Raw genomic sequence first — 26931 nt, forward strand, 5'->3', positions numbered from 1 at the left:
TCTACTTTAGGAATTTCTTGCCCTTTGGTTCCAGACATACACTTGACAGTAGAATTGGTCTGAAATTGAAAGACAGGTTTCACTCATCCACCTTAGTTTACTTCTGAGCACTAGTTCTATTTGCTAGCCATTCACTGAAAAGCAACCACGAAAGGGTTTGGATTGTAATTTCATGTGAAGTTGCATTTTCAGAACTGAGAAAACAGAAAATGGAAAAACCTGCTCTACCTGCTGAAATGGGATCCATTTGTGTCCTTCTCAATAGCCAGCCTCAGATTATCAAAAATGATAAAACCATGATGTCAATGTTGACTTCATCTTCAAAGCAACTATGAGAGAAAATGTGGATAGTTTTACATCTAAGCACACTGACCCATCCTTGCTGGAGTTGGTATATCAGACCCTCCCAGGCTTCCTGGGTGTCTATCCCCAGGAGCTTTGCCCCTTGGCTTTGCAGATATTCAGATTACTTATAGGAAAGAGTGCCACTGTCTGCTTTCCAGATTATTTCATGATGAAGTCAGTGGTGACACTATCCTCTGCAGAGCAGATCCCCATGGGACTTTGGAAGTGAAAGTGTGTGGATCTACAGAGAGTCATTCTAAGACTCTTCAGATGTTAACAATTTACATTATTTGACAATTCCTTAATCTTAGTAGACAAAAGGAGATAGGAGAATAGTGTGGACTTAGTAGTTTATAAAAGTATTAAATGATCTCACCCTCTTGTTTAATATTTAAGGTTAAACATTTTTTTTACTCTAAGTTTTTCCATGATTAGATGAGTCCTGAACATTTATTGATAAAAATGTATACAGTAAGGATTGCGTGTTCTTCTTTACTGTGCTGTTGCGTGTCCTCATTACCCCTGAACTTTGCCCCATGGCAAGCATGCTCAGGCTTTGGAGGACTAACCAGACGGTCTCCAGATGGAAAGCAGAGCTCCCAGTAGGCTGAGCAGTCAGCCATCTGTTAGGATGATCATATCCTAAGCAAAAGGTGGTGTATGCCACATCATTCCATGTGAGGAGACAACAAATGAGAAACCTCAAGGCCTTTCAGAACTCACAGAACCTTTGATGTCAGATCCCCTGCAGGAAGACAATCCCAAATTAGAAACGTATGCTTCACTGGAGAGCGTTCATCTGCCACCACCTTAGGGGCTCCATTTTGAGTGATGAAGGCATCACACAGACCGTAGTAGGGCACTGTGGCTTCCATCCAAGTGCACTTTGTAAATCAGCGCATGCAAAGAGAAGGGACCTTTCAGCATCACTCTTTATGCGGCACATCTGAAACCCACACTCCTACACCATGCGAATGAGTAAACGAGATTAGACACATAAAATCATTAACATGGCACCTGGAACGTGTGCCCACTGCATGACCTTATAAAAACATAGATTGGGAGGTGACATTTACATGCTAACTTTTAACTATTTCCAAAAAAAGTAATTTAAATGCTCTTTAAAAATAATGACAAGCCGGGCGGTGGTGGCGCACGCCTTTAATCCCAGCACTCGGGAGGCAGAGACAGGCGGATCTCTGTGAGTTAGAGGCCAGCCTGGGCTACCAAGTGAGCTCCAGGTAAAGGCGCAAAGCTACGCAGAGAAACCCTGTCTCGAAAAATCAAAAAAAAATAGTGACAACACAGATAATAAGACACAGCCAATAAGTATATGAATTATTGTAACAATAGAAATAGTCCCATCATTTTATAAGACATACCTTGCTTGATAAAACATTTTTAGATTCTTGCTTTACTACAATTACAGCTATTTTGTTGCCAAATTATGAATATTATGAATTTATTTTTTGCTTGCATTTCTGTTTACAAATTGTTAAATAGTCTTTTTAATAAAAAAAAACATGGAGCCAGATATAGGGGTGAAAACCTGATAGATCAGAGGAATAGAAAAAGCCACAAGCTAATCTCACCTCACCAATAACTCAGCTTTCAAAGAGACCTATTTCTTGTATACCCATGCCTATTTTCCTTTCTATTATGCTAACTCATTTCCTCTCTCCTCTCACCTACATCACTTCCTGTCTGTCTGTCCAAACCTCCAGACCTCTACAGTTAATGCTGGAATTTAAGGCGTGTGTCACCATGCTTGGCTTTGTTTCCAGTGTGGTTCTGAACTCACAGAGATCCAGACAGATCTCTACCTCTCGAATGATAGGATTAAGGATGTGTGCTACCACTGCCGGACTTCTATGTTTAATATAATGTCTGACTTTTTCTTCTGATCCTCAGATAAATTTTACTGGGGACACAGATAAAATATCACCACACATTTCCTCTCTCCAAAGAGTTTGAAACCTAGATTCTTGTCCAAAACATGCTGAAAATTTTGTAAACAATGAAAAATTCTGAACTTTATTATGATAGTGACTGTGTGGTCCAGTGAAGGACATAGGCATTTTCTACTCTTCTTGAGTTTCTTTGGAACAAGAATCAGTCAGTCAGGTCGCAGTCTCCATAAAGCATATGGGAGTGGCATTTCTGTGGCTGTACAGTAAAATATGCTAGTGCAGGGTGTCCTACAGATAATCCCTGCCAGCCTCCTAGAGCAGCATAGTTAATAAAGCCATGTCTTTTTGGAGATTAGGAACTCTCCTGACATGTTATAGTGAATTCTGGACAGATTAGAAGTCCTTCCTGTTCTGAGAGAGTGGGCCTGAAAACAGAATAAAAATACTTCACAATTTCACATTTTAGCACCACAGGTAGTAACTGCTCTCAAAGTAGCTGTGGCTATAGAATGTAGCAGGAAAACCCTTGTGACACCGTAATAGTACTCGCCATACATGGAGTAAGCAGTCATAACGTTCGAGACATCTCGTCACCTCCAGTTGTGCTGCCTTTGTAAGAGTTAACAACTGGGAAAATTCATCCTTGAGAACCAGTGAGGTGAGCACAAATCCTGTGGAAAACACTGTGGGGTTGGGGGAGTGGATACTGTTTTTAGCTCTCTGGGAATGAAACAAAGATTTACTGCTATCCAAGTGGATCTTATTCTAGAAAAAAAATAGCTAAACTAAAATCAGCAAGCTTCAGTTGTTTTGACATGCTCTATTCCCATCACATTCCCTCTAGCTCTACGGGAGCCCTAAAATAGAACAGCCTACCACCACTCTGAAGGTATGAAGTTGGGCAATCCACCAATGGAACACAGTAAATCCACAGTTTATCCCCAGATACTTGTCATCATTTAATATGTTTGGTGGTTCTCTAGAGGATTCTGCTTTCCTTGCAAGGCTGTCTTCATTTGCCCTGTCTTTTAAATCACACAAAGCAAAATGACAAATGGTGACACATATTATTTCTACTGGTTGTGTTCATGTCAGAGGAGCAGCAGAGGGCAATTGAATTTCAGGTGTCAGCCCACCAATAGGAAAATCCCTGATGGGTGTATCTAGGATAGGCAAGGCCCCAAGACCACAGACCCTAGAATGTCTTGTTTCTGCTGTGCCTTAATATGTTCGATGCTGTTATCTTTCTATGGTCTCTGAAATGGTGTGAATGGGTGTGGGGAGATCCTCACTGCCTGTAATATAGTTTGTTTATATTATGTAAACATCCCATCCTACCGAACATTTTTATGTGTGGATTATAATGAAGATGATTTCTTCCTAAGCTGTACTGTCTAATTGATAATAGTAACATTAGTTTAAATAGAGTTTCGATGGTAAAAAATAAAACAAGAAAGTGTCACACTTCTAGAACACATGAGTTTCTATTGAGGAGCTGTATAGACTGTGGCTTAGGTTAATGATTAAGAGAAATAATTGAGTCTCAGTTAGCTAGCTAGTTTAAATTCTTTTAGCCTTAATGTTGGGAGATGTGTTCATAGGTTACAGAGTGCATCACAACTGAAACCAAGCTTTGAAAATAACTTAAAGTTAGACTAAGATGTTTTGTCAAATAGCTTTGATGTGAGAAACCCAAGAAGATAATCTAAAGTTTCAGAAAGGCACATAGTTGAATGCTGAACTCTTTAAGGTCAGGGAACAAGAACAAAGTAGCCCAATTATTACTAGCTGAAGCACTTTTCTTCCTAGGATTGGTTGATGACCAAAAATGATGATCTACATCTTGTACCCATTTTTGCCCTCAATATCCTGACACAAAAAACTATTGATGAGTGGGTATGTACCTTAAAATTTAAAGTAGTGTTGACTGATTCTTCTTCACATATAAAATTATAAGTTTGTGATTCCTTATAAGGTTATCTTTCAATATAAATAATAAAGTAACTGGCCCTTTCTTTGTAACTGGTTAACCTATAACAAGTTGCTTTGGTACAAATATATGTGAGTTCTTGGAAAAAATTGTTTTTCACATGTAATATCTAAAATGTTTAATTATGTAAGGGATATGTAAAACATACTGTTTTTTTACTGTTTGTTTTGTATTCATTGTAAATCATTCACTTGATAAAACAGAATGTAACCACATTGTAATTCCTATATTGCTTGAAAAAACATTGTTGGGGTATGTAAGCTGTAGAAAAAGAAGTGTACAATAAAAAGAACACACAAGAATAGAGAATAAAAAAGGAAAAGTGAGGGTCTGATTCCCTTAACCCCACTCAGATAAGAAAGTCTAGTATGTGCCAACTCAGTGGATTTCCCTTTGAACCCTGTGCTGCTAGATGCTGCCCCTGCTCAGGCAGCAATACTTTCCACATGCTTATTGTCTTGGTCCATCTATTTTGCAGAAATGTCTATTCAAATCACTTACCTGACTTTTGGTTTCATTTGTCAGCTAGTTTGAGGGTTGTATGAGTTCTACATACATTTTAGATTGAAATTTGTAAAATTTCTTATAGTTTTGTGTCAGTGAAAAGCTTTTTTAGTCAAAAGCTTAGAAACTATCAGTTCAGAGATAGAATATCCTGAGAAGGTGTCTTCCGTCTGTATTGCTACAGGGTTAAAACCTTTATATGTGAAAAGTGGTCATAGGAGATAAGAAAAGGATTACTTGTAGCTGGATTTTGAATAGATAATTTCTAGATTGCCAGTAAACTTATACTTTAGCCTGTTATCCATATGATCTAAGATAGAGGCACCAAGGGAGTCAAAACAGATTCTTTAATGTTACTTTTATTGAAGCATTTCATAATGGGATCTATCTACACTGAAGGCTGTCTTCATTCCAGATCTTGAAAACTTACCTTTAACCATCTTTCTCTTCTCTCATCCCCCTTCTCCCCTCTGACCCCTCCTCTGTTCCCTAGCACCTCTGTCCCTTACCCTCCTCTCCCCTCCTGTTCTGTCTCTCCTCCAATGCTCCCGCTCTGTTACTCCACTAATTTTCATTTTTAATTGAGACTATATTTATTTCAAGACATTCAAAATTATCCTAAGAAAATTAACCCAAGTATGAACACTATTATTTGGTGAAACTGTGAGACAATTAATTACTGTGCATGGATTTCTTTCTCACTTAGATTGCCAAACTCTAACCAAGTGAAAAGAGGAACAAATCTCTGCTGTGCAAATTGAAGGGCAGCCAGTAGAGGGCAGGGTTGCTTCAGCTATAACCAAGTAATTGCTGTTACTTTAATTCACAGAAATGAACTATAAGGGTAATTTCATCAAAGACTAGAGAAAATATTGTGGTGAAAGGAGAGGTCAATGTACCAGGTGTTAGATGAGATTTCATTTGCACCATTTGCAAGCCAACTGACCAGCACTATCCATTAAAATCCAAAGGTAAGTGACATTAAATACATGAAGATTGTTAACATTTTGTTGGAGAGTACTTCCAGAGTGAAAACATCAGTGGGAATCCAGTAAACTGTTTTATCTTACATAGAAGAAGTAAAGGCTTGTATAGAGGTATGAAATTGACTTTGGGAAATGTGATTTAATCTGTTGTATTCCTGTCAAACAAAGTAGGTAGTTTTTAAAGATTTGGGGAACAAGCTACGAGTTATGCTATATTAGTTTGCTACTTCTTTTACTTTTTTTGTTTTGTTTTCTTTTTTGAGACAGGATTTCCATTTGAGATAGGATTTCTCTGTGTAGCATTGGCTGTCCTGGAACTTTCTCTGTAGACCAGGCTTGCCTTGAACTCACAGAGATTGGCCAGGCTCTCCCTCCCAAGAGCTGGGATAAAAGGCATGCACCATCACTGCCCAGTTTTCTTTTACTTTTTTAATTAAAATTTTAAACTAAAAAAATTACATCACTTCCCCTTTCTCTCTCCTACTTCCTACCTCTCCTGTCTTAGCAACTCCCTCTACAACTGATGGCCTCTTTCAAAAAAATGTATTCCTACACAATCAAATGCTTATATATATAAATACAGTGTGCTGAGTAATTAAGTGTGGCTCAGATGTATATGATTTCAGTGTTGTCCATTTTGCATTGGATAACTCCTTTGGGGGTTATTCCATGGGATAGTGCTGTGGATATCACTCTGTATAAATAAAATGCTAATAAAATGCTGATTGGCCAGTAGCCAGGCAGGAAGTATAGGCGGGACAAGCAGAAAAAAGAATTCTGGGAAGTGGAAGGCTGAGGCAGGGACACACTGCCAGCCCGCTGCCATGAGAAGATGTTAAGGTACCGGTAAGCCACGAGCCACATGGCAACGTATAGATGAATAGAAATGGGTTAATTTAAGATATAAGAATAGTTAGCAAGAAGCCTGCCACGACCATACAGTTGATAAGTAATATAAGCGTCTGAGTGATTATTTTATAAATGGGCTGTGGGACTGTGAGGACATGGCAGGAGCCGGAGAGAAAAACCCCAGCTACAGGAGAGTTTATTTCTCCCTCTCTCAGCAGTCATTAGTTAACTGCAGTTCTTTGTCTACAAGTAAGACCCCAGGATATTTCACCCTTATGCATTAGCATGTCAGTTCACATTGCTTAGGTCTTGTTTAGGCAGGCATACTGTTGTGACAGCTATCACGGGTGCTGCTTTTCTGTCATTTCCAGGAGACACAATCTCATGGAAGACCCCAGGCTTCTGGCTCTTACAGTCTTTCTGCTCTGCCCCCGATTCCTCCGTGTTCCCCGAGCCTTAGGTACAGGAAATTTGATGTAGACTTATCAGTTGGAGCTGGGATTTTCATGATCTCTTGATCTCTGTATTATAGCTAGTTGTGGTTTTCTGTAATTGTCTCCATTTGCCATCAAGTGAAGCTTCATTGATGAGAGGTGAGAGCTATACTTATCTGTAGGCATATTGATAAATTTTAGAATGTACTTTGAAATTATTTTTGCCTAGTAAAGTGGAAGCAATAGGTTCTTTTTTAAGTTCGATTACCTCACTAGCCCCAGTATTTGACCAGGTTTCTAGTACCAGCTATAATTTCCCTCCTGTTGAACAATCTTAATTAAAATTAGACATCTGCTGGTTACCACAAAGATATGAATGCCAATACTGAACCTTTACAGATGTCATGGACATCACATCTGGTTGGTACTATTTATTGCTCCCCTCCTTTGACAACTTACAGAGCACTTTCTGATCCTATAAATGTTAGACATCAAGAAGGAGGCTTCCAGGTTGATACTTATCAAATCTTCTGAGTCCTGTGTCTAAAGTATGCAGTATCTTCAGCACTGGAGATTTACCTTCAATGTCTGAGAGGCAACTGAGGGCAATACCAATAGCCTATGCTGTTCTGAAAGTCAATTGGATGATCCTGACCAAGAACATGAATGTAGGTTTCTTGAACCAGGTACTTGAGTTTTGTTAATCTATGGCTCTTGTGGAGAATACTGTCAACACAAGCCAAGTGGCATAACTCTATTTAGTGCATGTGAGCACGCCTGTGTGTGTGTGTGTGTGTGTGTGTGTGTGTATGCACACACACAGAGGGGGGGAGAAATCTTCTGTATAATTTGTATAGTATAATATGTATGATTTCTCCATCTGTTGCCCAAAATCAACTTGTGAAATAAAGGGTTTATTACACCTGACAGGCTAGAGTCCATCATCAAAGGAAGCCAGGGCAAGCCAACAGGAAGGATCTATTGACCTTCCTCAAAGGCCTCTGCTAGTGCCAGGCCTCAGTTGCTCTCACACATTGCCAGATATGGCTACCTCCTTAAGACATAGCTTTGACCCCCTATGGACCACAGCTTCTATGTGATGACTCTGAGGAAATACTCCCAAGATTTCACCTTGCTGATGCTTGTCTCTTGTTAATCTCAGCTGAATTTTCAGCTCCAGCTAGCCTGTATTAGTTGTAACACAAAGCACACAAGTCCACAAATCGTATTTTTACTGTTTTTTCTTTTTCTTTTTGAAATACATAATATAATTATATCATTTCCCTCTCTACTTTGCTCTCTCCAAATCCTCCTACACATACACCTTTCCTTGCTCTGTTTCAAATTCATGGCCACTGTTTTCATGAATTGTTGTTACAATATATACCCTGTATATATTGTATATATTATACCCTGTATAATATACCCTGTATAATTTTATTTGTATGGATGTATTCAAGACTGGTTATTCTTTGTTAAAACCATCATGTACAATCCTGTTAAAATATTTGAGCAACTTTCAAACTTTCATCTGACTCTTCACAAGCCAGGCGTTTATCTGGAGGGAAAGTGTTCCAACATTGGTTAGGTTTTATGTATTGTAGACAGTATGTCTTTCCTCAGTTATTGGTTAGATGTCAGCAAGAACATTACAATAACTTGAGCAAGCTGTGGAGAGCAAACCAGTAAGCAGCATTCCTCCATCGCCTCATTTTCAGTTCCTGCCCGGCTTTAGTTCTCGCTTTGGCTTCTCTCATAGTGACAGATGTAATAGGACATGTAAGCCAAAGGAAGACTTTCCTCCTCAAGCTGTTTTTGGTCATGTTGTTTATCTCAATAGAAACCAAACTAGGAAAATGCTAAAGCAGAAAAAATTATTTTATGCTATTTTTCTTAATAATCATAATAATTTTGTCTCACTGGGAAATAATTTTTAACACATTACTTTAGCTTACATTTGTATTTGGATGATTTTGTAAAGTAGACACTCAGCATTTATAGTCAAAAGAAAACCAGGCACTTAATCTTGGTTAAAAAATGCACTGAAAATGAAAGTCTTTAGTATTCTCTAAAGAACCATATTTCACTCTTAGGAGTGAAATTCATGAAATACTCTAGCATATAAAAATACAGTGTTATTTTCTCTACTAGTCTTAGTAGATTTGGCCATTTTCATTAAATAAAACATTTTTGGTACATTGTATTTCATTTCAGGAGCCTGCATCCAAATATGTCTGCTTAAAAGTCCAGATTTATGTGTCTTTTATGCTGACCAGTCTCACAAATGTGGTGACTAAAGCTTAAACATAAAAGGCATTATATCATACAGACAATTACTCATCAATCCATTGATATGAACAAGGTAAACATAAACCAGAGCATTTCCAAACCATTTCTTTGGTTTTTAAATTACATGACTGACACTTTTTATGAACAGTAAATTAAAATCATATTCCTTTAATATAAATTACTTCTCCATCTTCCTCTGTGTGCATCCCTCCTTCATAACAATGTCTGATAACTTATTTTTATTTAATACCTATATAAATAAATCAATAGTTGAAGTAAAAATATAAAAATTATCTCAGTGAGCCATAATCTTTCTTCAGTGCATCCTTCTCACTCCTGTGACAGATTGTAGCAGTAAGTAGGACTGTAGAGAAATTCCTGTGAGTGAAATGAGCTACAAAATATAACTTAGTTCACTATGGTTACTAGCAGCAATGAAGCTTAGTTGACAGGAGCCATTGTCTTCCAATCAGCAATATCCACATAATTTAGATGATACAGTTAAAGAAAATGAGGACTATTTTCCTTCTCAGTTTCCTATAGTTCTTGTATAGGTTGAGGCCTTCTGAGATTTTCCTTTTCTACTTTAGCATGTCTCCTCTACTTTAGCCTATTCATCTCATGTTTAGGCAAGAGCATCAAATTGTCTATCGAATACCAGTTGGTCAATCTTGAAAATATATTAGTTCAGTTGAGAGAGGTCCAGGCTCCTCCCTCATGCACCATAGGCACTAGGCTCCAAAAAGCCCATTTATGCACCAGGGACCGATCCTAAGCCCACTTCCAGGGGCCTCCCCGAGGAAAGCCTTGCCTTGAGGGAATTGGGATGGTGGGTAGTTTGGGCAGGGAGAAGGCTGAGGGGCAGGAGGAGGGAGAAGAGGGGGAATCTGTGGTTGGTATATAAAATGAATAAAAAAATTCTTAATAGTAATAAAAGAAAAAAAGGAAAATAAAAAAAGAAAACATATTAGTTCAAGAAACACTATAAAGACTGGGTAGGCTGAACTCACATATGTAGAACTTTGGTGTGTGTGTGTATAATAACAATTAATGAAAAAAGGCCAGGAAATTGAAAAAGATCAGGGAGGGTATATGAGGGGATAGAAAGGGGAATGAAGGTGGAAATTATGTAATTATAGTGTCAAAGAAAATGAAAACAACCAATGAGAGAGAGGAGAGAGAGAGACAGAGAGAGAGAGAGAGAGAGAGAGAGAGCATTGAGATGGCATAGTATTAAGGCACTCAAATATTATATTTCAGCCAAAACTAATTAGTTGTTTGCCATTTGCAGATTGTCTTTGAAAAATTGCTATTTGTTTGCTTCTGAACAACATTCTAAATTTGAATACTTCTAAATGACAATGATATTAAGCACTAGGGCTAATAATTCTAGGAGAAAGAGCAATATGTCCCAATACCTAATAAGTCATTTTTTTCTTCAGATAGCATCAGAAGGTGACTCAAGAAGATGGGCCACTTCAAAATCAATCCTTAGATATCCAACCATCTGTGACTAAAATGCACTTTCTTAAACTTCCCTAATATTACTACACTCACACTTGATTTTTATGAAATGAATTTCTCAGTGTAGAATCTATGAATGAAAGACTGTTTATGAGTTGAAAGCTATTTGAAATACAACAAATTATATTCATTTACAGTCTTCCCAATTACCCTTTGTCTCATGTTTATATCCCTGAATATTAGTTTATAATTTTAGTTCTAAATTCTATATTCAAAGCTATTGAAATGTAAGGAGAATAAATAATCACTAAATGTAGCTGTATTCTCTTACTTTATATCCCAATTAGAACATGCATTGGGAAGAAATGAGACTGATTGACTAGAGAGATTCTTAAACATTTTACATTTAAGGGAATGATACTTGCAATTTGTTCTACAGTCCATTTCCTGCAATTATAAATCACTCTCAGTTCATCTGAACTCTATACTGCATATGAGAACACACCCGGTGCTTTGAGAGTTTGTCATCCTCGTTTCCAGGAAAAAGCCTTATGAAGCAAAGGGCATGACTACGTTTTATAATTCTAACTTAAGTATTTCACCATAAACATTTACCATAGATCTTTTCTTTCTTTCACAGATATATGAAATAACTGAAGTCTCAGTCTCTATTACAAAAACATTTTCAAATTACTCATTTGTTAAGAGGAAAATATGACATGAGGAAATGCTTGAAGGGAGATATCTCTGCATCTACACATAAAATCTTTGTGTATATTTTGTATGTGGGTATTAATGTGTAACTGTTGGTTGTGCCATGGCTCACATGTGGAGGTCAGTGGACAACCTTGATGATTGTCAGTCCTTACCTTCACCTTAATATGCGGTCTTTTGTTTTGCCATTGTGCATGCCAAGCTAAATGGACTTTAGTCTTTGGGGAATTCTCATGTCCCAACTCCCATCTCTCCACAGGAGCACTGGAATTCAGACAAGTGCTACTCCAGCTCGACTTAGGCATTCATATTCAGGTCAAGTGCTTGTGCAGCATGGGATATGACTCATTGAGCCATCTCTTGTCCACGTGCCTGTACTTTATCTGTAGCTATATCTGTATGCATACCTGTGTCATTATCTATCTTTATCTCTATACATCTATCGAAATTCATCTGGGTGAAACTGTAATGTAATGGCTATCTGCCAATACTTCTTTTCCCCCTTGCTTATGACTATCAGAAAAGAACATATTATCTCATCACTTGAAGTAAAATGGATCCATTCAATTCCTAGCAGAACATTTTCTGCAGGCATTTAACAAAATGATGCTTGTTGGGAGTTTATTGCACTTTACATTCACAGCATCACTTTAACATTAACTTTTTATTTTACCACAGCACCTAGAATATGCATTTTATATGAGCTGAGATTGCTCATAAGAGAGAATGGGTTTAACAGCCATAGACAGAGACATTAGGAGATGGGTTGGATTTTTAAATTTAGAGGTCGTGAAGGATTTTATCCATTGATCCACCATTTTAAGTCATATTAATAGCAAATGATTTGGTTTCTTCCACTTACAGTGCTCTCTGCTGATCTCTCCCTGGGAAAGAGTGAAGTAATCCATACCTATGACCCTATGAAATACCATTCTTAGGTGAAAGACAGTACACTGAAAACCAAATATAAAACCTAAAGACTGAAACATTTAAATTTAGGAATTAAAAGGAAATAAAACTTTCCTTTTATTATCAATGGTATCAAATTGGTCATTCTGGGCAATCACTATAAACGAGGCATGTAAATGTGCTATTGTGAAGAAATTATGTGAATAATGGCATGTAAAATATGAGTACATCTGCAGTTAACATCTAAACAGAAAATAGAAAAAAAATCTTTGGATAATGTCTAAATGGATGTCTGTAAATCATTTATGTGATTATATAAAAGCCCAATGACCAAAGGCTATAGCTGAGTACAGCTATTACCATCAGAAATCATTTAAAGCAAAGGTTATTATTTAGATTTCATTGCAGAGAGTTTTTCCTGTTTAGCCAGTTATAACTGTTACCAGAGCAACTGTTTTCAAATTTTTGTGTATTTAAACATAACAGGAAATTTCTGAACTGCTAATTCCTGGGTTCTTCCAGAGAATATGTGTATACATGCTCTAAAATCTGATGCCAGAATGTTTATGTAATGACTATAGCTTGCTGAGAGAACACCAAATCAGGGACAGATTCAATATAAACAGATAACTGGTGCTCTGAGCATCTCAGAAATTAGGACTCCTGAATACTTTTTTTGTAGCACGAATGTTAGAAGGTCTTGCTAATAAAATCAAACCTGGAGCCAGGTATTGGGGTGAATGCTGGAAGATCAGAGAAGCAGAACAAGTCACAGCTACCTCACCTTGCCAGTTCCTCAGCTGATCCTGTTTCCTCAGACTGGAGGCCTCTGAGTCCTTTTCCAAATGAATCTCAGCTGAACTGCTTCTAAAAAGCCTGAATGCTTAATGAGCCAAAAGTTTCTAGTTTCTGGTCTCCGCACCTTATATACCTTTTTGCTTTCTGCCATCACTTCCTGGGATTAAAGACGTGTGAGTCACCATGCCTAGCTGTTTCCAGTGTGGCCTTGAACTCAGATCCAGGCAGATCTCTGCCTCTGGAATGCTAGGAGTAAAGGTGTGTGTGCCACCATTTTCTAGCCTCTGTATCTAGTGGCTGTTCTGTTCTCTGACCCCAGATAAGTTTATTAGGGTGTACAATATTTTGGGGAACACACTACCACCAAACTTCTTTCTGAACAAAATTGTTTATGCAGTGGCCTCTGCCTTTAGGCAGATGTGATCTTCTGGGCTTCAGTTAGTCTAATGTTCAGTCTCTATTCAAGGGTCAGAGATTAGAATCCATTCTTTGGAATTTTATTTTATATCCTTCAATGCTTTGATACAAACAGAGTTATATTTAGACCTTGTCCCAGGTTTCTGGCATGTAACTGGTTGGAATTTAGTGAGGAATTTGCTGCTCTCAAGAGTTGTCATTTTGTAAACCCATAGCCAGCCTTAAGATACAGGCTGCTCACCAGAACCCAAGGCAAGCCTAAACTGCAAATTTTCACCTTTCAGCAACAAGAGAGAGAACAGGAGCTGAAGCTGCGTGAAAGTTATATCTGTATAATGAAATATGCAGGGAAGCTCCTGGATTATGAGTTTTGGGATCTTCTTGGCTCAAAAAATCACTCATAGATAGATTTGGGCAGCTTGTTTTAATTCTGTGAAGACTGGGGGACATGGCTTAGACTTTTCCCCATCTTATCCTATGATCTGTTCACTCTTACTTTCAATAATAAAGTATAATAAAGGTATTCTTTTCTACAAATTAATTAAATCCTTCTGGAAGACATTGAAATTTGGGAAGAATGTAGGAACCCCCAACTTTGTAACAATGTTGACAAAAGTGTAAATAATTTGAGAATTCAGTATTTGCCTCGGGTGGCTGAAATGGAAGAAGTCTTGAGGGACTTAAGCTTTAAATCTGTGATTTCAAACTAACTCTAGGTGTAAGTGTTATAGGAGAATCAAATTCTACTTCGTCTAATTAATCTGGGAGAGTTGAACAATTGATATTAGAAAAATAGCACATATTTGGTATTAAGCAGAAAATATCCTCAGTGGATAGGCTCTTAATATATTGAAACAAGACGTAATTACTGCAAGGGCCACTTTATGAAGTCGTAAGCAATGTATGGCAATATGTGATTTAACTATATGTAAACCTACATTGAGAGCCTGCCCCCGACTTCCCTTCTGGACCAGAGGTGAGTCCCCGGGTCCAGCCCGCACCCCATCCCTGGGCACCAGCCACTGCGGGGAGGCCTGCACAGCTTGGCGCCGGGTTCTGGCCACCGGGCAGCTCCCCTTCTAGCCCCACCGGGAGGGATCCCCTTTTCCAAGCCCCCAGCAGCCCCTGCAGTCTCCGCGCCCTGCCCCCACGCCCATCTGCCCTAGACCCCAGCCACTTCTTGAGACTTAGAGACCGGCCCCCAACTCCCAGCCTGCCCCGGACTTCCCTTCTGGACCAGAGGTGAGTCCCCGGGTCCAGCCTGGACCCCATCCCTGGGCACCAGCCACCCCGGGGAGGCCTGCACAGCTTGGCGCCGGGTTCTGGCCACTGGGCAACTCCCCTTCTAGCCCCACCGGGAGGGATCCCCTTCTCCAGCCCCCCCGGAAGCCCCTGCAATCTCCGCGCCCTGCTCCCACGCCCATCTGTCCAAGACCCCAGCCACTTCCTGAGACTTAGAGACCGGCCCCCAGCTCCCAGCCTGTCCCCGACTGCCATTCTGGACCAGAGCTTGCCCCTGACTTCCCTTCTGGACCAAAGAGTTGGACAAGAGAACTCCCTTTTGGACAAGAGAGTCTTCCTGAGTCTGTCAGCTCTTTGTGAAACAAGTACACTGATAAGACCAAGAAGGAACCACAAGGAGATGGGCAGACGTCAAGGCAGAAGTACATACAGCAAAATGAAGAGCAATACAGCATCACCAGAACCTAGCTCGCCTCCAACATCTAGACCTGAACACCAAAAATTGGAAGAAGCAGAAGAAAGTAGCCTTATGAGTAACTTCATGAAGAAGGTAGAGGCTTGTGTAGAGGAAAAGACAAGAAAATTGGAAGAACGCTGTAAACAACTAGAGGAAAGGGCAAACAAATTAGAAGAAAACAATAAAGCCCTCCAAGAAAACAATAAAGTCCTGGAAGAAAACATTAAAGTCCTGGAAGAAAACAATAAAGCACTGAAAGAAAATCATGAAAAAGCAATGAAACAAACAAAGGAAACAGTCCAAGAACTGAAAAGGGAAATTGAAAAAATAAAAAAGACACAAACAGAGGGAATGCTGGAAATAGAAAACCTGAGTAAAAGATCAGGAACTTCGGATGCAAGTATAACCAACAGAATGCAAGAGATGGAAGAGAGGATTTCTGGCATTGAAGATACAGTAGAAGAAATAGTTCCATCAGTCGAAGGAAACACTAAAGCCAACAAAGTCATGAACCAAAATGTCCAAGAAATCTGGGACACCATAAAAAGACCAAACTTACGAATTATAGGGATAGAAGAAGGTGAAGAATACCACCTCAAAGGCACAGAAAATATATTCAACAAAATTATAGAAGAAAACTTTCCCAACTTAAAGAAGGAAATGCCTATGAAGATACAAGAAGCCTATAGAACACCAAACAGACTAGACCCCCAAAAAAGGTCACCTCGACACATAATAATTAAACAACTAAATGTACAGAATAAAGAAAGAATATTAAGAGCAGCCAAGGAAAAAGGCCAAGTGACCTATAAAGGTAAACCCATCAGAATAACACCCGATTTCTCAATGGAGACTTTGAAAGCCAGAAGGACCTGGACAGATGTAATGCAGACACTAAGAGACCATGGATGTCAGCCCAGACTAATATACCCAGCAAAACTTTCAATCATCATAGACGGAAAGAACAAGACATTCGAAGACAAAGCCAGATTTAAACAATACCTATCCACAAACCCAGCCCTACAGAAAGCACTAGAAGGAAAATTCCAACCGAGGGAAGTCAGATACACACTTGAAAACACAGGCAATAGATAAAGCCACAACAGTAAACCCCAAAGAAGAGAAGTACACACACTCTACCACCAAAAATAACAGGGATGAAGAATCACTGGTCATCAATATCCCTTAATATCAACGGACTTAATTCACCTATAAAAAGACATAGACTTACAGAATGGATACGAAAGCAGGACTCATCTTTCTGCTGCATACAAGAAACACATCTCAAATTCAAAGATAGACACTACCTAGGAATAAAAGGCTGGGAAAAGACTTTTCAATCAAATGGTCTTAAGAAACAAGCAGGGGTAGCCATCCTGATATCCAACAAAATAGACTTCAAACTAAAATCAATCAAAAGAGATCAAGAAGGACATTACATCCTCGTCACAGGAAAGATCGACCAAGATGAAGTTTCAATTCTGAACATATATGCCCCAAACACAAGGGCACCCACATATGTAAAAGAAACATTACTAAAGCTTAAACCACATATAAAACCCCACACATTAATAGTGGGAGATCTCAACACCCCACTTTCACCACTGGACAGATCTCCCAAATCGAAACTTAACAGAGAAATAAAGGACTTAACTGATGTCATGACCCAAGTGGACCTAATAGATATCTACAGAACATTCCATCCTAACAAGAAAGAATATACTTTCTTCTCAGCACCCCATGGAACTTTCTCTAAAATCGACCATATACTTGGCCACAAAGCAAATCTCAACAGATACAAAACAATCAGAATAACCTCCTGTGTTCTATCAGATCACCATGGTTTAAAGCTAGATTTCAACAACAACAAAAACTACAGAAAACCTACAACCTCATGGAAACTGAATAATGCTCAACTGAATCACCAATGGGTTAAGGAAGAAATAAAGAAAGAAATTAAAGACTTCCTAGAGATCAATGAAAATGAAGACACCACATACCCAAACTTATGGGACACTATGAAAGCAGTACTAAGAGGGAAATTCATAGCACTAAATGCCCACATAAAGAAGTTGGAGAAATCTCACACTAGTGAATTAACAGCACATCTGAAAGCTCTAGAACAAGAAGAAGCAAAGTCTCCCAGGAAGAATAGACGCCAGGAAATTATCAAAGTGAGAGGTGAAATTAATAAATTAGAAACTAAGAGAATAATACAAAAAATTAATGAAACAAAGAGTTGGTTCTTTGAGAAAATCAACAAGATAGACAAGCCCTTATCCAAACTAACCAAAAGACAGAGAGAGAGAATCCAAATCAACAAAATCAGAAATGAAAAGGGGGACATAACAACAGACATTGAGGAAATCCAGAGAATTATAAGGTCATATTTCAAAAACCTCTACTCCACAAAACTGGAAAACCTAAAAGAAATGGACATTTTTCTGGATAGGTACCACATACCTAAGTTCAATCAAGACCAGATAAACTATTTAAATAGTCCAATAACCCCTAAGGAAATAGAAACAGTCATTAAAGGTCTCCCAACCAAAAAAAGCCCAGGACCAGATGGTTTCAGCGCAGAATTCTACCAGATCTTCAAAGAAGAGTTAATACCAATACTCTCTAAATTGTTCCACATAATAGAAACAGAAGGAACATTACCAAACTCCTTCTATGAGGCTACAATTACCCTGATTCCTAAACCAAACAAGGATGCAACAAAGAAAGAGAACTACAGACCGATCTCCCTCATGAACATTGATGCAAAAATACTCAATAAAATACTGGCAAACAGACTCCAAGAACACATCAGAACAATTATCCACCATGATCAAGTAGGCTTCATCCCAGGGATGCAAGGGTGGTTCAACATACGAAAGTCCATCAATGTAATACACCATATAAACAAACTCAAAAAAAAAACCACATGATCATCTCACTAGATGCAGAAAAGGCATTTGACAAAATCCAACACCCCTTCATGATAAAAGTCTTGGAGCGATCAGGAATACAGGGAACATACCTAAACATAATAAAGGCAATATATAGCAAACCAACAGCCAACATCAAATTAAATGGAGAGAAACTCAAAGCAATTCCACTAAAATCAGGAACGAGACAAGGCTGTCCACTCTCCCCATACTTATTCAATATAGTACTTGAAGTTCTAGCCAGAGCAATAAGACAACATAAGGAGATTAAGGGGATTCAAATTGGAAAGGAAGAAGTCAAGCTTTCCCTATTTGCAGACGACATGATAGTATACTTGAGTGACCCCAAAGATTCCACCCAGGAATTGATAAAGCTTATAAACACCTTCAGCAACATAGCAGGATACAAGATCAACTCAAAAAAATCAGTAGCCCTCCTATATACAATGGACAAAGAAGCTGAGAAGGCAATTAGAGATACATCACCCTTTACAATAGCCAAAAATGACATAAAATACCTTGGGGTAACACTAACCAAGCAAGTGAAGGACCTATATGACAAGAACTTTAAGTCCCTGAAAAAAGAAATTGAAGAAGATCTCAGAAAATGGAAAGATCTCCCATGCTCATGGATAGGCAGGGTTAACATAGTAAAAATGGCAATCTTACCAAAAGCAATTTACAGATTCAATGCAATCCCCATCAAAATACCAACACAATTCTTCACAGATCTGGAAAGAACAATACTCAACTTCATATGGAAAAACAAAAAACCCAGGATAGCTAAAAGAAACCTGTACAATAAAACAACTTCTGGAGGCATCACAATCCCCGACTTCAAGCTCTACTATAGAGCTACAGTAATAAAAACAGCCTGGTATTGGCATAAAAACCGACATGTGGACCAATGGAATCGAATTGAAGACCCTGACATTAACCCACACACCTATGGACATATAATTTTTGACAAAGAAGCCAAAAGTATACAATGGAAAAAAGAAAGCATCTTCAACAAATGGTGCTGGCATAACTGGATATCAGCGTGTAGAAGGATGCAAATAGATCCATATCTGTCACCGTGCACAAAACTTAAGTCCAAGTGGATCAAAGACCTCAACATAAATCCAGCTACTCTGAACCTGCTAGAAGAGAAAGTAGGAAATAGTCTTGAACGCCTTGGCATAGGAGATCACTTCCTAAATATAACACCAGTAGCACAGACACTGAGACAAACAATCAATCAATGGGACCTCTTGAAACTGAGAAGCTTTTGTAGAGCAAAGGATACGGTCAACAAGGCAAAGCGACAGCCTACAGAATGGGAAAAGATCTTCACCAACCCCACATCTGACAGAGGACTGATATCCAGAATATATAAGGAACTCAAGAAATTAGACATCAAAAGGACCAATAGTCCAATTGAGAAATGGGCTTTAGAACTAAACAGAGAATTCTCAACAGAGGAATCCCAAATGGCTGAAAGACATTTAAGGAATTGCTCAACTTCCCTAATCATCAGGGAAATGCAAATCAAGACAACTCTGAGATACCACCTTACGCCTGTCAGAGTGGCTAAGATCAAAAACACTGAAGACACTTTATGCTGGAGAGGATGTGGAACTAGGGGAACTCTCCTCCACTGCTGGTGGGAATGCAAGCTTGTACAACCACTCTGGAAATCAGTATGGCGCTTTCTTAGAAAATTGGGAATCAATCTCCCCCAAGATCCAGCTATACCACTCCTGGGCATATACCCAAGAAATGCTCAATCATACCACAAGAGCACTTGCTCAGCTATGTTCATATCAGCATTGTTTGTAATAGCCAATACCTGGAAACAACCTAGATGCCCGTCAACTGAAGAATGGATAAATAAATTGTGGCACATATATACAATGGAATACTACTCAGCAGAGAAAAACAATGACATCACACGGTTTGCAGGCAAGTGGATGGATCTAGAAAAAAATCATCCTGAGTGAGGTAACCCAGACTCAGAAAGACAAATATGGTATGTACTCACTCATAGGAAGATGCTAGATGTGGAACAAGGATGACTAGACTGCTACTCACATCACCAGTGAGGCTACCTGGAAAACGGGACCCCAAAAAAAGACACGGAGAAATGGACGAGATCTACATGAATAGCCTGGTCATGAGTGGGAACAATGAAGGGCGACAGTCGAGGGAAAGAGTGGGAGATCCTAACTGGATCAAGAAAAGAGAGGGAGAACAAGGAATAGGAGACCATGGTAAATGAAGACCACATGAGAAGGTGAGAAGGGGAGGAAGCAGAGAGCTAGGGAGGCCCACGGAGATCCACAAAGATACCCCCTCAAAAGACTGCTGGCAATGGTCACGAGACGGCAGGACCTGATCTACTCTGGTGATGGGATGACCAGACACCCAGATAGTGGTGCCATAAACCCCATCCAAGGACTGAGGAATCTGAAGGCAGACATCCACGGCTGGGCCCCTGGTGGAGCACTGGGAGTCTAATTAGTGAGTAAGAAGAGGGTTTATATGAGCGAGAATTGTTGAAACCAAGGTTGGATAAAGCACCAGGACAAATAACCAAATGAATGGAAGCACAGGATCTATGAACCAAAGGCTGAGGGGCCCCCGACTGGATCAGGCCCCCTGAACGGGTGAGAACAACTAACTACTGAATAAATAGTGGGTCAAGACAGAAACCAAGAATGAAAAATGAAAACACAGCATATCCAAACAATGGGACACATGGAAGGTAGTTCTAAGAGGCAAGTTCAAAGCACTGAATGCCTACATAAAAATACTGGAGTGATTTCTTATTAATAGTTATAATACACATTTGAAATCTCTAGAAAAACAGTATTTGAAAATAGTAGATAAAAAGAAATAAGAGTCCTGAAAAAATCAGAGCTTTTTAAATAAAGGATGAAATCAATGAGCTAGAAACAAACAGCAACTACATAAACCAAATGATGAATAAAAGAAATGAAAAGTTGTTTCCTCAAAGAAATCAAGCAGATGACAAGGCCTTAGACTAATTAGTCAACAAAATGATAGAGAATATCTAAATTAATGAAGCTAGATATGAAAGAGATGACTTTACAACAGATCCTGAGGAAATTGAGATGAACATAAGGACATATTTGTGGGAGCCACACCAACTCCAGGTTGTGGTTTGATTCAATCTTGACTTAAGTTCAGATAGTTCAAGCTTTTCTTTACTCCTCAAGGCTGAATAACAGGATGTTTGGAAAAAGGCGTTGTTACTAGATGTTTTGATAATAAGATGTTTATGCTTGTTCTTCCTTGAACCATGGTGAGGAGGTCTTTTGCCCCCCCCTTGCTTTGTGTATAAAGAAAATACTTTGCAAAATAAAAAAAAAAATAAATAAAAATAAAATAAAATAAAAAAAAACCTACATTGAAACATAATAGGTGATTATAATAATATGAAGTGAGATTATAATGTCAATTATCTGGCTTAGCAGTTACAAAGGATTATAGTTATATTTGTCATTGCTTTTCTCACTGGTACCACAGTGCCATGCAAACTAGTAATGGGGAGGCTAGTGCTTGAAGTATTTCAGGAGCGGGAATATTAGGAATCTGTTACAAAAATCGTGTGTAAAAACCTTTAAAAATTCCTTATAAATTGCAGTGTTATATTATTATCAGAGACTTTGTTATTTATATGCTTCTTTGTATTTAGATTTTAATTAACTTAATGTAATACATAAAAATTGCTTTGGTAAGGTTTTAATATAGATTTATGTGGCTTTTGAGATCAATTTAATCTAGACTCACTGAGATAAAGAAAATTACTAAGCTAGAAGATCACAGCCTTGCCTAAGCTGATGCACAACCTGTGGTAACAGCAGGAATTTCTTATTTACTTTTAGAATAGTCACCTTACTTCTTCAACGGCACAAAAAGTCCTTCTTGAAGAGTTTTGGGAAATATCCTATATACAAAGGATCTGTTGTTGTAAATACATGGAATTCTAGTTTAAGTTAATGAAATTAAATAAATAAATCTATAATGCTTAATTATTTCTATTTTAAGTATACTTGAGTCTGTTAGGAAACCATGGGAATATATCATAATGTACATTATGAGTAATTTCATTATAAAACAGGATTTTACTAAGTAGTCCAGGCTGGCCTCAAATTTTCTATGACCCTCCATCATCACCCTCCAAAGTGCTGGGAGAATAAGCATGCGTCTTCATGCCCTGTCTGTTCAAAAGATTTTAACCATTTAATTGTTTTAAAGACTTACAGCTAAGTGATGTGTATGGAACACACCTTGGTTTAAATGTTGCTTTTTCACACTGTAAGTTGAAATACTAACACTGGGACACATCTCTTTCAGAAGCTAAAAGCAATGAAAGACTAAACTATATTTTATTCCTTGTCATCAACCTGTATATTTAGTACCACCACAGTGGACACCATTCATTTGAATATCTATATAAGTAGGATCTATTATGTTTAAATATAAACTCACTTATCCAACTTGATATTTGTTGTCAACAATTTGTCTCAATATAATATTTGTACACTTTTTTTTACAATTACATGATTTGTTCTTTGTATGTTACTCTGTAAGTGTGATAGATATATTGTAAAACTAAGTGATGGTTGACTACTAAAGTTAATAGCAATAAATGAGAATAAAAATGAGAGGCCAAAGTCTCTAGAGTTTACTATTCAGAAACATCAAGGAACTTGTAAAGTTTTAAAGATCAAGCATTGTACTAGCTCAATGTCAACATTATAAAAGTAATGCTGAAGAAAAGAGAAGAGGATATTCTTTAAAACTATACCCATCTCTGCTCACACAGGTCTACACCTAATTTGGTACTTTTAAATATATAGGACAGCCAATAATCAAACAACCATTAAACTTACAGATGTCACATCTTCAACAGATGATGAATGATAATCGCATAATAAATTATTGTGAAATATTAAAGATGTTTGTTATATTCATGCACTTTTGTCTATTTACATCATTTATTTAGGAAACAAAAGTTGGCTATACTTATGTTAAACATATGTCCCACTGTTTACAAAGGAAAAATGGCTCATTGATCTACAAAAAATACTTAATATCCTTATTAAAGAATGGCATGGTTAGTTGAACATATAAAAGAATTAAGATCTAAACTAGATGGATTTGAAAATGGATTAAAATGGATTTGAAAATAAATAGTCTTTGTTACCTGTGTGTTCTACTAAAATTAATTTTATGCTCTCCTAAAATGGAATTAATATTTATTGATCCTGCATAGGAATAAACTTCTCATTTGAGGATTAAGTGAATATCTTCCCTATCTATATCTATCTATCTATCTATCTATCTATCTATCTATCTATCTATCTATCTATCTATCTATCCATCTATCCATCTATCTATCTATTGTCCATCTGTATATCTATCATCTATCTACATATATAAATATATATTACATAAAATATATAATATTGTATACATAATATTACCTACAATTTATATTTCTACATTGTAGTTACCAATTAAGACATTCAATGATGCATAAAAACACTTCATATATGTTTTTCATTAAAACAGAATGGATGTTATGATGGTTAACAGCTTATGGCCTTAAAAGTCATTTAAAGAACATTTCAAAATCCAGAGAGGACATCTGTATGATTATTATAATTGATGAATAAATGCATTATTGTAATACAAAGAACTATTTTTTTGGTTCACTGTTTTTTAAACTTAATTGCAAATTAGCATTGGGGAGGAAAAGGCAAGTATGTTTTCTTGAGAAAACAGATTGTGAGCTTTACACCTTCCTCTCATTGGCCATGAAACACTTATAAAACCACACACAGTAAAGAGAATGGCATGGTTTCAGTCTTCTGTAGAATTTAGATATTTATCTATTAAATAGAGTTGAAAAATAAATGATCATTGCTTCAAAAATTTTGTAAGAATTATTGCCATTGTTCAGAGTTATGTGCCATCTAATGATTATATGTATAAAGGCTGTGCATACTGTTCTTGTCTGACTAGGAGAAGCTTATTTTTAGACATATCACTCAACTTCTTCTGACCTCAGCTGTTATTTTTTCTCATTCTAGGAATATATATGTGGCAATAGCCTACCAACAAAATGCTATAATGTCAAGGTTAAAAGGGTACAGCTCTTCCCCAACTTTCATCATATTCTTATTGCCAGCAACTAATACCCAACCATAAATATTAAATAAACATATTTTGAATGATTAACTAAAATTTGAAAATGAAGCAAAAGAAGCAACATGCAGAATACCGTCTGATGTGTCCAATACTTCACAAAGCTTTAAGTGAAAGAGTAATTTCATGTAAATGTTGTTTAAAACAACAGTATCATCAGGTAATATTTTGTGTGATGATTGATATGTAGTATTTTTTTTTTTTTGGTTTTCCAAGACAGGGTTTCTCTGTGTAGCTTTGCACCTTTCCTGAAACTCACTTGGTAGTCCAGGCTGGCCTCGAACTCACAGAGATCCGCCTGGCTCTGCCTCCTGAGTGCTGATATTAAAGGCGTGTGCCACCACTGCCCGGCGATATGTAGTATTTTGTAAATAAAATTGTTAATTAATTTAAAAGAATTTTTTCATGACAGAAAATTGATTAAAATATACATTGATGTGTTATTAATCACTTGTATTGCGTGTGCATTGTGCACAAACTACAGACATTCATGAGAGGGAAGTAAGTCACAAGAAAAATCAGCTATTAGGCAAGAAGTCATGGGTATATGCAGTTTTTGAAAAATCTAGAATGTAAAGATCTCCATAAGGACAATCTTTGTAGAAGATCAGTAACAGAGACGGAGCCTTTTAGACAGAGAGGTAACCACAGGCATTAGGAAAGATAATACTGATTACAGTGATATTGTAATAAATGGTGGTAATGGGCAGGACAAATGGGAATTTTCTTGAAAGAATAATAGGAGCAGTAGCTTAAGAAAGCAGTTTATTTTTATTATAGAATATGTGCAGGCTACACAGGAATTTAAAAAATTGGTAGGGGGACTTAGAGAGTGTATATTTCAGAGCAATAGGGTAGGTAGTAACACAAGTTTCACCGAGATGTAGAAATGAACAAAGGTGAGGTGGGGGAGTCTTGTGGTGCCAAGATGTTTTTGACTATCGGGGGCAGGAAGGTTGTTAGCAGAATCCTAGAGAAGTGAGGCCAATTAGAGTACTGCATAGGTGCTTGTATTGGGAGGAGTGGAGGATTAGCCTTTCAGTCAGTCCCTCAAAAAGATAGTATATGTATCAAAATATGTTTGTGTTCCTTTATTTTATTTATTTTTTTTGAGATTAGAATAGAATTACACCATTTTACTCTTTTCTTTTCTCCTTCCAAACTCTGGCATGTACATCTCTCTGCCCCCTTTTAAATTCATGGATATATATATATATATATATATATATATATATATATATATATATATATATATATATATATATATTCCAAAATTCATAAATACAACCAGCTCAGTCTGTGCTGCATTGCTTGTATGTATGTTTTCAGAGATGATTATTTGAAATTGGATAAGCAATGGGTATGCTCATCTCTGGGGAAAACTATTTCTCAAAGTATACTTTTAAGAAGATTTTATTGCTCCATGTCCTACTATGTACTCAAATTTCCAAGGTAGACAAAGATGCAGAAAGATGAATAATAAACTAGCATACACATAGATAAATATATGTGTTTTATTACACTAAGTGCTAAGGATTAGTCAAGCTAACTTTGGGGTCACTGACAAAAGGAAGGATATAAAGTGAAGAATAAGACATGAATTTTAGTAAATTCAGCTGATTTGCATTGAATTGAGGTACCGCCTAAATAATGGGGTAAACATGTCTTCCAGGCTCTCTATAGTATACAGCACTGGGAATGAGATTACACCGGAGGGAAAGAGGTGAAAGTCAGCTACATAAAGACAGTGGCCAAGTCTAAGAAAAGGCTCACTTCTGACAAATAATCAGATATCCCCAGCCCCAACAAAAATGGGAAAACACAGTGAGACATAGAATACCCCAACTGCTTTTAAGCTGTCAAGTACACTGTTGATAAACTTTTATGAGGCTTTGCTGATGTATAGAGAATTAATTTTTTCCTAAATTTGAAAAATTGGATCAGTACCCGATTAGCCCTGTGATTTTTTTTAAAATTTTTTTATTTTATAATTCAATTCAATTTTACATATCAGCCACAGATTCCCCTGTCCTCCCGCCACCCCGACCTTCCCCCCAGCCCACCCCACCCCCCATTCCCATCTCCTCCAGGGCAAAGACTCCCCTGGAGATTGAGTTCAACCTGGTAGATTCAGTCCAAGCAAATCCAGTCCCCTCCTTCCACGCTGAGCAAAGTGTCCCTGCATAAGCCCCAGGTTCCAAACAGCCAGCTCATGCACTGAGGACAGGTCCTGGTCCCAAACCATTCAAGCCGATCAACTAACTGTCTCACTCATCCAGAGGGCATGATCTAGTTGGGGGCCTCCCAGCCATTGGTTCATAGTTCATGGGTTTTCATTCATTTGGCTATTGGTCCCTGTGCTTTTTCCAATCCTAGTTCATCAATTCTTGCTCATACAAACACTCCTCTCTCTTGCCAATTGGACTCCTGGAGCTCCACCTGGGGACTGACCATGGATCTCTGCATCCGGG

This window comes from Peromyscus maniculatus, chromosome 4 (assembly GCF_049852395.1).
Source record: "Peromyscus maniculatus bairdii isolate BWxNUB_F1_BW_parent chromosome 4, HU_Pman_BW_mat_3.1, whole genome shotgun sequence".
NCBI lineage: Eukaryota > Metazoa > Chordata > Mammalia > Rodentia > Cricetidae > Peromyscus > Peromyscus maniculatus.